Source organism: Rana temporaria, chromosome 2 (assembly GCF_905171775.1).
Source record: "Rana temporaria chromosome 2, aRanTem1.1, whole genome shotgun sequence".
Classification (NCBI taxonomy): domain Eukaryota; kingdom Metazoa; phylum Chordata; class Amphibia; order Anura; family Ranidae; genus Rana; species Rana temporaria.
Genome location: NC_053490.1, coordinates 427,933,104 through 427,944,409, shown reverse-complemented (window position 1 = coordinate 427,944,409; position 11,306 = coordinate 427,933,104). Strand labels below are relative to the sequence as shown.

The 11,306-nt window shown below is 47.3% G+C and overlaps 1 pseudogene; it reads right to left on the bottom strand.

Annotated features, from left to right (window-relative positions):
* Positions 1 to 885: 885 nt before the first annotated feature.
* On the bottom strand, positions 886 to 971 carry LOC120929961 (annotated as a pseudogene).
* Between the last annotated feature and the right edge of the window lie 10,335 nt (positions 972 to 11,306).

Below are 11,306 nucleotides of genomic sequence, written 5' to 3'. Positions count from 1 at the left end.
CCACTCCAAGGGCACATACACCATAGGCTTTCTAGTTCCTATCCAACCCCCCGACAGGGTCAGTGCAGCCCTCCATCCCTGCCAGATAGAGAGCCTTTCATGGTTTTCTTAGGGGGAGCCGTCCGACCTAACAGCCTCCACCGATACTAGCCCTTCCAGGGCGGCGAAAGGCGGCGGGAGGGGCCGCTCCTCCGGCATAACAACCGAGCGGCTTTTAGCCGCATCGGTTGTTATGTTTGGATAGCCGATCGCCGGCTCTAAACAACAGTACCGGGATGATGCCTGCGGCTGCAGGCATCATCCCGGTATAACCCCCGAAAGCCGAGGACGCATATATGAGTTGCGTCGGCGTGAAAGGGTTAAAAAAAAAAGTGTGTTCTGGTGCAGTGACCGTGGTGCCATAAATCAATGTGACTCTCACTCACAGTGTTCTTCTGGCACCCCTGGACTGCCACTCCAAGGGCACATACACCATAGGCTTTCTAGTTCCTATCCAACCCCCCGACAGGGTCAGTGCAGCCCTCCATCCCTGCCAGATAGAGAGCCTTTCATGGTTTTCTTAGGGGGAGCCGTCCGACCTAACAGCCTCCACCGATACTAGCCCTTCCAGGCCACCATCAATCCGGTGGATTTGCATGGCACCACCCAGCTCCTCCACCAGATCGCCGACAGTGACAGCACCCACACACCGACACCAGCCAGAAGGCCGGAGAAACCTGGCCCTTCGGCCAGACCCGATGCAGCAATTCATCCCTACCAGGAGCACCCTTCTGGGCGGCTCAGACTCAACCATAGGCCGGCCCCCAGTATCTGTCGGGCAGCTCGGCGTAGTCCCTACCGAAACCATCCTTCCAGGTGCAGTGACACCATTGGATTTGCATCCGCCCTCCCCATTTGGGAGTAGCTTCAGCGCCTCCTCTGGCAACTGATAAGAACAGATACTACACTTGATCTTAGCCAAAAGGCCGAGAGGCCCCTTAGCACACTGCTTTTTTTTGGTTGAAAATGTATACTTTATTTTGCAAAGAAAATATACAAAAAAACAAATACTTCAACAGGGTACAATCCACTCTGTACTGCCACGCAGCACATAAATATACTACATAACAATACAGTTCCAAGCATACAAATAAAATACATTCATCCATCCTGCGGTATGATGCCTGATGTGTTGCGCAGAGTAATGTAACCCGGAAACATCACATCTCGTATGATGCCGCATTACCCTGAAAGCAGTACTTCAAAAACGTGTCAAGAAATGTCAAAGTCATATACTGTCAAAGAGCGTTCAAATAGGAAACGGGTGTGATGGGGAGGAGGTGGAGTAGGGGAGGGAAAAAAGAGTTTACAGGCCGAAGCTTTATTGAACTGCCAGTGGATACATACAGGAGGGGGAGGGGAGGGAAGGGGAAATATTCAGACGTCCTCTTCCTCCTTAAAGTCCATCAAGGTATAGTCTCTCAGCAGGCTGAAGATCAGTCTGTGACAGACCTTGATGGACATCCTCTCCCGCTGGTGGATGAGTTGCTTTCTGGCGCACCATAAAGCATCCTTAAAGCAGCACAGCACCCGCCAGGCACTGTTAATGTCCTTCTGTGAATGTGTTCCACAGAAATCCGTTTAACACACCGAAGTGTGTAATAGCAGTCTGTGGTACAAAGTCTTTAAATCGGTTGTATACCCGAGTAAAAGCCATAATGATCTAGTATGCACCGCATACTAGCTCATTATGAAATACTTACCTTAAAACGAGGTGTAGGGAACTTACCTGGTCCACGCCGAGCGAGATGTCATCTTGCTCTGGTGTGTCTTCCGGGTATCGCCGCTCCAGCGCTGTGATTGGCTGGAGTGGCGATGTCATCACTCCCGCGCATGCGCGGGGGAGATTTTATTCCAGCAAGGGCCGGCGGCGGCCGGCCCTTTAGCCGAGGATCCCCCCTGCACATGCGCCGCTGCAATCAGCGGCGCATTGCGAGGGGAATATCTCCTAAACCGTACAGGTTTAGGAGATATTCTTTATACCTACAGGTAAGCCTTACCTGTAGGTAAAAGTCAAAAAGTGGGGTTTACAACCACTTTAAGTTCAGGTTCCAAGGCCCTCAACAGGTCCCGTGCAAAGGGGCACTCCCAGAAAACATGAAAAGCAGTTTCCTCCTGGATGATACAAAAGGGGCAGTGCCTGTGTAGCGCCTGTGTACTTTCAGTCCAGGTGCTATGTTAGATTTAGAGGGGGATGAGAGAGTTATGTTACTCTCATCCAACTAATCCATGTAAATTGGGCCTCTACTCTAGCTGGGCTGAACTGCCGGTTAATTTTGTGTTCCAGAGATGCCTTTCCATCTCTGGGCGACAGGTGGCAGCGGTGCCAGCAGCCAATCAGAGGAGGTTCTCCCTCACAGGGCATGCTGGGGGAGGGTGCGGCACCCACCTTTAGGGTGTGCACACATCACGGGCCCCGGCGATATGGCCTACCAGGCCGGGGCACACGTGCTACGCAGTGTCCTTGGTTCCAGGACCACGATGGCCCAGAGCAACTGAAGTTGTGGCGGGGCCCTAGTCATCCACTGGGTCCCCAAAATTCTGAAGAAGATCCCAAGCGAGTTGGGCTGTTCGATGGGGAGTCAGTCTGAGGTGCTTATCTGTCTGCCCAGCGAAATCATGACTCAGTGGACCCAGTGGACTCCTACTGGTCTCAAGGTGGTGACTGCAAGTTTGCAGGGGTAGCCATTCTTTTAGAGTTGGTTGTCTCACAGTTTAAAGTGGTTGTAAAGGTTTGTTTTTTATTTTCTAAATAAGTTCCTTTGGAGCCGGTTCACACTGCAGCGGCACGACTTCGGGGGCGACTCTGCAAGTCGTCCTGAAGACGACTTCAGAGGCGATTAGCAAAATTACTTCTGTATAGAAGTCAATGCAAATCCCCCCGAGCCGCCCTCGAAGTCGTACAAGAACCTTTTTCTAAGTCGAAGCGACTTACGTCGCTCCTATTAGAACGGTTCTATTGCATAGAATGGGACGCGACGGTCCTCTTCCAGTCAGCTGACCAGCTTAGGAGTCACATGACACAACAATGACGAGAGGGCGGTCATGTGATGCACGCTCTCTGAGGGGAGGGGCTGGGATGCGCGACGCCAGGAGGCCAGGAAGGGAGGACGGAGCGACCCGAGCAGCAGCGGCGTGTCGGCGGTAACACCGCAGCACGAGGGGCTGAGACGCCACAACACTGCTGGATCAAGCCGCCGGATAGTCTGTCATCCGTCCCCGCCCGCGCTCCGCAGAGCCATCGCGGCAACCCCCGCTTCCCCCCCCTGCCGCCGCCGTTAGGAGCCATCAGGAGCCAGCAAGGGAAAACTGTAAGTAGAGAAGGGCTCCGGCAACAGCGTGGAACAGCGCTCACTTCCTGATTCCTCCTGTCTCACTCGCCCGCACCCACGGCATATGAAGAGGACCAGGTAAACAAATGTTAAGACCTTGTGTGTTGCTTAAACTGTCCCAAGCAGAGGCTGGTATGAGCTGGAAGGAGCTGATACATGGATGGGTGTGAGTCAGCAAGCACCCATTTAAAAGTGTGTCAGTATTTTAGCCTATGGTTGTGGTTATGAACTGCCTGCGCTGTGCAATATGAGACTCAGAGAATAATAACAACAGGGGGACATAGTTTTTTGGTCCTCACGGATGAGCCAATACGCTTAACTGCGGGTATTTAAAAAATATCTCCTCGTCCCTCTCAAGTACTCCTGGCCCAAAAAAAAAAAGAAAGAATGGGACGCGACTCGTCAGGCGGCTCTTAAGCTAGTGCATTGTTGGTTCACTAACCTTTTTCGTTCGATTTCCCTTCTAAATGTTTTTATTCTTTGCATCATTGAAAATCCTGCCTGTTTGTGACTTTAATGTAACTATTTGGATATAGAGTAAGAAAACGTCATTGACTGAGCAAGTGACTGTGTCCATGAATCATCACGGCAAAATCATTTGATAATAATGCCCACAGGGCTCAATGAATATAAGATCAGTTCCATAGAGATGGTACAGATAGAAAACTTCATGTTTAACCCCTTCCTTACCGGGCCAAAGTAATATGACGCCGGCAGGAACCCTCCCTCCCTCTGGGTGGACGTCAATAGACGTCCTTTTCTCCCTGCCATCTAGGGGGCGCGCGTGTGTCCGAGGCACCGCTCGTGACCCGCTGCACGTGCCCGGTGGCCGCGATGTCCGCCGGGCACCCTCCTGTCAGAGGTGAGGAGACCGATGTATGTTCCCAGTACAGAGGAACACACATCGGTCTCCTCCCCTTGTGAGTCCACTCAACCCCTTCAGCGCCCCCTAGTGTAACCCCTTCCCTTCCAGTCACATTTACACAGTAATCAGTGCAGATTTATAGCACTAATCGCTGTATAAATGTGAATGGTCCCAAAAACGTGTCAAAAGTGTCCGATATGTCCGCCGCAATGTCACGGTCACAATAAAAATCGATGATCGCCGCTGTTACTAGTAAAAAAAAAAAAAAATGCCACAAATCTGATTTCTTGTTTTTTTTCTCCCTTCTCTTTTATTTATGCTCCCCTCGCCAGAACATCCGGGCTATTTTGTGACAAAGCGCTTTGGCACCACCGACCGGTGGTATATGCGCGCTTCCCAAACAAATAGTAATAAATAAATAAAATAAATCTATCCCCTATTTTGTAGACGCTATAACTTTTGCGCAAACCAATTAATATACGCTTATTGCGTTTTTTTTTTACCAAAAATATGTAGAAGAATACGTTTTGGTCTAAACTGAGGAAACACATTTTTTTTTTTTTTTTATATTTATTAAATCAAAAAGTAAAAAATATATATATATTTTTTAAATTGTTGCTCTTCTTTTGTTTATATTGCAAAAAAGAAAAAACGCAGAGATGACCAATTACCACCAAACGAAAGCTCTATTAGTGGGGGGGGGGGGGGGGGGGGAAGAAACATAAAGATTTAATTTGGGTACAGTGTTGCAGGACCGCGCAATTGTTCTGGGCAGGAAGGGGGTGAAAATACCCTGGCCCAGATTCAGGTAGATCCGAGCAATATTTGCGTGGGCAAAGAGCAAATATTTTTCTCTGCGCCCACGCAAATATTGCGTTTTGCCCGCGATTCACGGAGCAGTTGCTCCGTAAATTGCGCGGGCGATATGCTAAACAGCCGGGCGTAAGGCTGCCTAATGTAAATGATCCCGCCGGGGGCGGGAATCATTTAAATTAGGCGCGCTCCCGCGCCGAGCGAACAGCGCATGCTCCGTCGGGAAACTTTCCCGACGTGCATTGCGGCAAATGACGTCGCCAGGACGTCATTTGCTTCTAAGTGAACGTGAATGGCGTCCAGCGCCATTCACGGTTCACTTACGTAAACAACGTGAAATTTAAATTTCACGAGCGGGAAGCGCAGCTATACTTTAGCATTGGTTGCCCCTGCTATTAGCAGGAGCAGCCTTATGCTAATGTCGCCGTACGGAAACTCCGTACCTTGCGTGCGCAGGGCCCGCGCAACTTTTGTGAATCGGTGGTAGTATGCAATTTGCATACTATACGCCGATCACAATGGCCGCGCCCCCTAGCGGCCAACGCAAGAATGCAGCCTGGGATGTGAAGGCATAAGGAGGCTTATGTCTGTCACATCCTAGGCTGCAGTCGGTGTAACGAGGTTCCTGAATCAGGAGCACTCGTTACACCGGAGCAAGTAAGCCCTTGCGCCGCGCAACCTATGGTTGCGCGGGCGCAAGTGCTTCTTGAATCTGGCCCCCTGTATGGAAGTGATTAATAACATTAGAAGTAACTGTTAAATGTATTTAACAGTTACATGAAATCGGAACTAAACTATTTTAATCAAAAAATAACTATTTTTTAGCATCAGTTATATATGTAAAGGTATATTATATGTAATTGTTTTAAACTTTTTTTTTTTTACATTCTTTCAGTTGCTTCCTGGTTTCTGTTCTAGTCCAAAATGATGTCATACATCCCACGGGTTTTCATAGGAATTTTTTTCTTTCATCTGGAGGAGGGGAGGGGTGATTCCTCAGCTAAGCACACCCTCCTGCCTGCATGTCTGAGCTAAGGGCAGACGGATTCCAGGAAGTAAATGTTACATGCATCATCTGCCCTTACTCAAGAAGGTCGGTCACAGATAGAAATTCTATCTTCACATCCTTTAACTTCAGAAAATGCATCTCCCAAGCCTATTTACCATGGTTATACATAGGTTTTTTCTTGGCCACATCCAAAGGTGAGAACTATTCACTCTGCATGCTCTAAGTATGCTCAACTGATACTTTTAAGCAGAGGCGTCCCTAGGGGGGGGGCCAGAGGGGGCCCTGACCCCCCCAACATCATGCTGTGCCCCACCATGTGCCCCCCCGAGAGGGAGAGCGTCTCCAGTCAGCTCTGCGGGGGATTCCTCCCCCTCCCTCTGCTCGCCGACACTGCATAATGCGAGCGCTCACACAACCAGATATTCTAGCCTAGACCGTGTTTAAGTGTGTGCACTGCAGACTGCAGTACACTGTAATCACTGAACTACATTATCTCCATCCCTTCTCTCCCCCCCATCTGTCTCCCTCCCCCTCTCCTGTTCTTTCAAAACATTCACAATTTACTTTCACTTTTAGTTAGGCAGATAATATACGGTGCAAATTTCTTTCCTGCATCCACAGATTGCAGGAAAAAAACTTGCATGATTCCCCCATCAACAGACAGTGGTGACAGGGGAATATCCCTCCTGCCCAGCAATTATATTATCCCGACAAACAGTGATTATCACCAGTGGCTATACAGCAACCACTAGTGATAATTATAAGAGAATCTGCTCATTAATTGTTCAAATCTCAGCCAGTTTCTGCTGAACCAGCTGAGATTTAAACTGTCTATGGCTGGTTATAGCTCTTAGGCAGCCCATACATTGATTAGCACTGTGGAGTGTCGGCTTCCTGGCGTGATCGGGCATGTGGGATTTCAAACACACCCGAGCCCGTGTCTATTGGTTGTAGACAGTTGAGCTCCCTGCAGGTTGCTTAGCAGCAGTGGACCCTTCTCTGACATGCTGATCGGGATGCAATCCAGGTGATGCTCTTAGTCAAATCCTAGTCATAAATATCAGAGATTTTATTGATCAAAGCCCACACTTTACAGGCATAGAGCCCACATGGCTGCTGATCATACGGTTGATTATATTTATGTGGTTGTACTCTTGATGCTAATAAATACTGTGTTTATTAGATCTGACTGGGAGCATCACCTGGATCACATGCCGATCAGCATGTCAACAGAGAAGATTATACAGAATTACTGCTGCTAGGTGACCAGCTGGGGGCTCAGCTCTCTATAACCAATAGTGCCAGCCTTCCCCTGCATGCACCCATAATGTCACCAGTACTATTTCCTAATAGACTGCCACCGCTGCCAAGGAGACAGATGCCAGACCAGCGCTGTAAATAGCAGGGACATGACAGCTGGGGATCCCCACTGTGGCAGAACACCAGGGACCGTGGCAAGGCAACAATAATAGTTCTCCCACTGCTTTGGACCCTTATATTTTCTTGGTGTGCTGGTGACATATATCTCTTGTTTTCTGCCACCCTGGGGGGCCCCAGTATAGTAGGAAGGGAGCTCACTGCAGAACATGTGAAAGGGCCCATAGTGGGATCGTAGTAAAGGGCCCCAGGATATATATATATATATAATTGCATTTTATAGTTGGCCCCCTTACTTTTGTCCCTGTCCCCCCATGTGCCCCCCCTAAATATGAAAGCTGGAGACGCCACTGCTTTTAAGCTATATTTACACATGCGCTGCTATAAAACACATCCAATAAATAAAAATAAAAAAATAGAATTTATTCATAAATTTAGGCCAATATGTATTCTGCTACATATTTTTGGTAAAAAAAAAAATATCCCTCTTCGCTGGGAGTTCAGCCACTTTCATTGGTATGTCTTCTCATCCCTCCATTTGGTTTAATTTCACACACACACACTCCTTTGTGTAATCCCCTTGTGGGAACACATAGATATTTTGTCACACTATCATTATTATTAATATTTTTATTTCTTAATTCCATGTTTTGACATATATTTTCCAGGAACACTATGCACTCCCTGTGTACACATAGTATTTTGGATCATGCTGTGACCACCGTGTTGTGCTCTGGGCGCTGTTCTCCATCCCTGGAGGGTTCCCCCTTCTCAACCCTGGGGAAGACATCATGCCCATCACCCCCACTTTCCTTGTGGACACCAGACTTGAACTTGAGGCTGTGCAGTAAGTTACTCAATCTGTCCCCACAGAGGATATAGTCTCATTGTCCTCCCTTATTCTAAGGGCATTATCATTAACCCCTATCCATTTTCCTTTTCAGTTTAGTACTTCATAACACTCCTGATGAATGGCTGTAATGCCAAGAAATGCGTTAAGTGACACTAGATGCCAACAATTACTTGCTTTCATTATATATGTTCTTCAATCAATTTATTTTATCATGTACATATACCATGTCTATTTTCCATTTGTATTGCATGCTTTGAGCAGCATATTTAGTGTAAGTCATGTGACTACCTATCTATTGGATACAAAATATCTGATATGAATTCTAGATTGTAATAAATAAATCATGTACTGTAACTTCATTTCTATGTTATTCTTACCCAACATAGCGGTGCCTTATTTAAAGTCCCACAAACTTCTCCTTCCTACCAACCTAATTAGGGATGGAGGCCGCCATGTGTTTTATAGTGTGTGTGTCAGGTCACATCCATTCACTGTATACCCAATAAGCGTACATTGATTGATTTGTACAAAAGTTATTGTGCCTACAAACTATGGTATATATACTTGAATTTTTCTTTATACTAGTAAGGGTGGCCATTAGCAGTTTATAGGGGGACTGCGTTATTGCGGAGAAAAATCTGACACTAACTGACACTTTTGAGACTTTGTGGGAACCAGTGATGTTAATACAGTGATCAGTGATAAAAAATATGCACTGTCACTGTGCTAATGCCACTGGCTGGGAAGGGGTTAAAAATCTAGGGTGATCAAAGGGTTAAATGTTTGCCTAACCAGTGTTTTTGTGTGTAATATGTGGTGCTTTTGCTAAGGGATGCTTTGCAGGAAATAAAAAACAGCACATTCCTGCTGACCAGACAGAGCTCTGTCCTGTCTTCCTCCTCGCCAATCAGTGTGTGCCGGTGGTCATTCATTGGCTGGCACCCACTGATCAGCCTCTGCTGTGACTAATCACAGCACAAGTGGCTTGTCGTCTGTCCTTCCTGGAAGAGCAGAATCGTGATTCTGTGCAGCCCACCCACACTGTAGCAAGAAAGCTACAGTGCTTGATCGGCAAGTGGTATCGGATGGGCTATAAAAAACCCACAGCTCAACAGCATCTTTTTACTGCTCCCTTTTCACGACTGTAAACAAGCTTTGTCTTTTTTCCTCTGTCTATAGTACAAAAGTAGGTAAGAATTTTCAATTAAGTTTTCTAAAATTCCTCAATCTACATAAGTGACCTAAAGTGGATTGTTTTTTTCTGCTTTTATCTGCAGAAGCCCTTTAATATTATTTATTACCCATAAAGCGCCGTCGATTTACACAGTTCTTTTACATTTTACATTTACATCAGGAGCTTACAATCTAAAGCCCCGTACACACAGGCAGAAATTGTTTCCGGGCATGTGTGGACCAGCATGTGTGGTCTTGATCTTCCAATTTTTTGGGGGATAAATACTGGCAAATCGTACCATTTAGTATCATATGAGAAACATTTTCGTTCTTCTCCCTTCGGATATTGTTGGATGAACTGTCATAATCGGCTCTCGAAAGCTGTGTACTAACGATCAGAATATTGTACGATTGCTCAGAAATAGATTTTTGTCATTCAATTTTCTAATTGTGTGTACTAGGCATAACTCACATTCATAAATATATATACTAGTGTCAAATTAGACAGGAGCCAATTAACCTACCAGCATGTCTTTGGAATGTGGGAGGAAACTGGAGTACCCGGAGAGAACTCACACAGACACAGTGAGAACATGCAAACTCCAGGCAGGTAGTTGGGATTCAGAACGACAACCCTAGTGAGTGCTGCTGGGTTTCCATGTATCAGGGCCGCTGATAGGCCAGTACAACTGGCCCAGTTGTACCGGGCCCGGCTGGCAGGGGGGCCCGGGCAGCCTCGACAGAACCAATTAATGTTATAAAAAAAAAAAAAACCTCCACAGCCCTGACCGCTAGACTAGTCACCCCGTCCAACCAGAAACCCCCCCCCCCCCCACTTTGCTTTCTACGTTTTTTTTTTTGGCTCAGTACCTGCCTGCTTGTTCCGTTCGTAGGCGCAAGCAGGTAGGGACTATTTCCTCTATTTCGGGCGCGGAATAGTATATCTTCTCTCCCCCGCGGCCTCTCTTCTGCTCTGCTCAATCTGCAGAATCAAGTCCCGGCCAGCTTGTCCTTCCCTGGCGCCGCGGAGTGATTCTTCTCCCTCCGCGGCGCCAGGGAAGAGAGTGAGAGAAGGTAAAAATCAGCGGCAGTTTCAGAAAGAAAAAAAAAACATTTTTTGTGACACTCCAGGCAGCGAATCCAGGAATCCAGGCAGGCAGACAGCACAGCAGCCAGCACTACTACTACAGTCAAAGAGGAAGTGACTCTGTCCTGGGGCCAGGAATCAGAATAACAGGTATGAATGTACTTGTTTGGGGGGGGGGGGGGATGGGTCAAGATTTTCTGTCTGCAGGCTCACTCTAATTATTATATCAGGCCTGGCTACCCCACTGTAGCTGAAAGTACAAGATCACATAGCAGAAACCCTTAAGAACAAGACAGTCTGATCACTGAGTAGTGGTAGCATTTAAAGTGGAGGTTCACCCAAAAAATACATTTTTAACATTACATTCAGCCGAGTTGTCCTAATGACAATCGGCTGTTTTTTTTTTTTTTTCTCGTACATACCGTATTTCACCGCCGCTTCCGGGTATGTCTTGTGCGGGACTGGGCGTTCCTATCTGATTGACCGGCTTCGGACCGTCGCATACTGCGCGTCACGAGTTGCCGAAAGAAGCCGAACGTCGGTGCACAGGCGCCGTATAGTGCCGCACCGACGTTCAGCTTCTTTCGGCAACTCATGATGCGCTGTATGCGATGGTCGGAAGCCTGTCAATCAGATAGGAACGCCCAGTCCAGCAGAAGACATACCCGGAAGCGGCGGTGAAATACGGTATGTACGGAAAAAAAAAAAACAGCCGATTGTCATTAGGACAACTCGGCTGAATGTAATGTTAAAAAAAT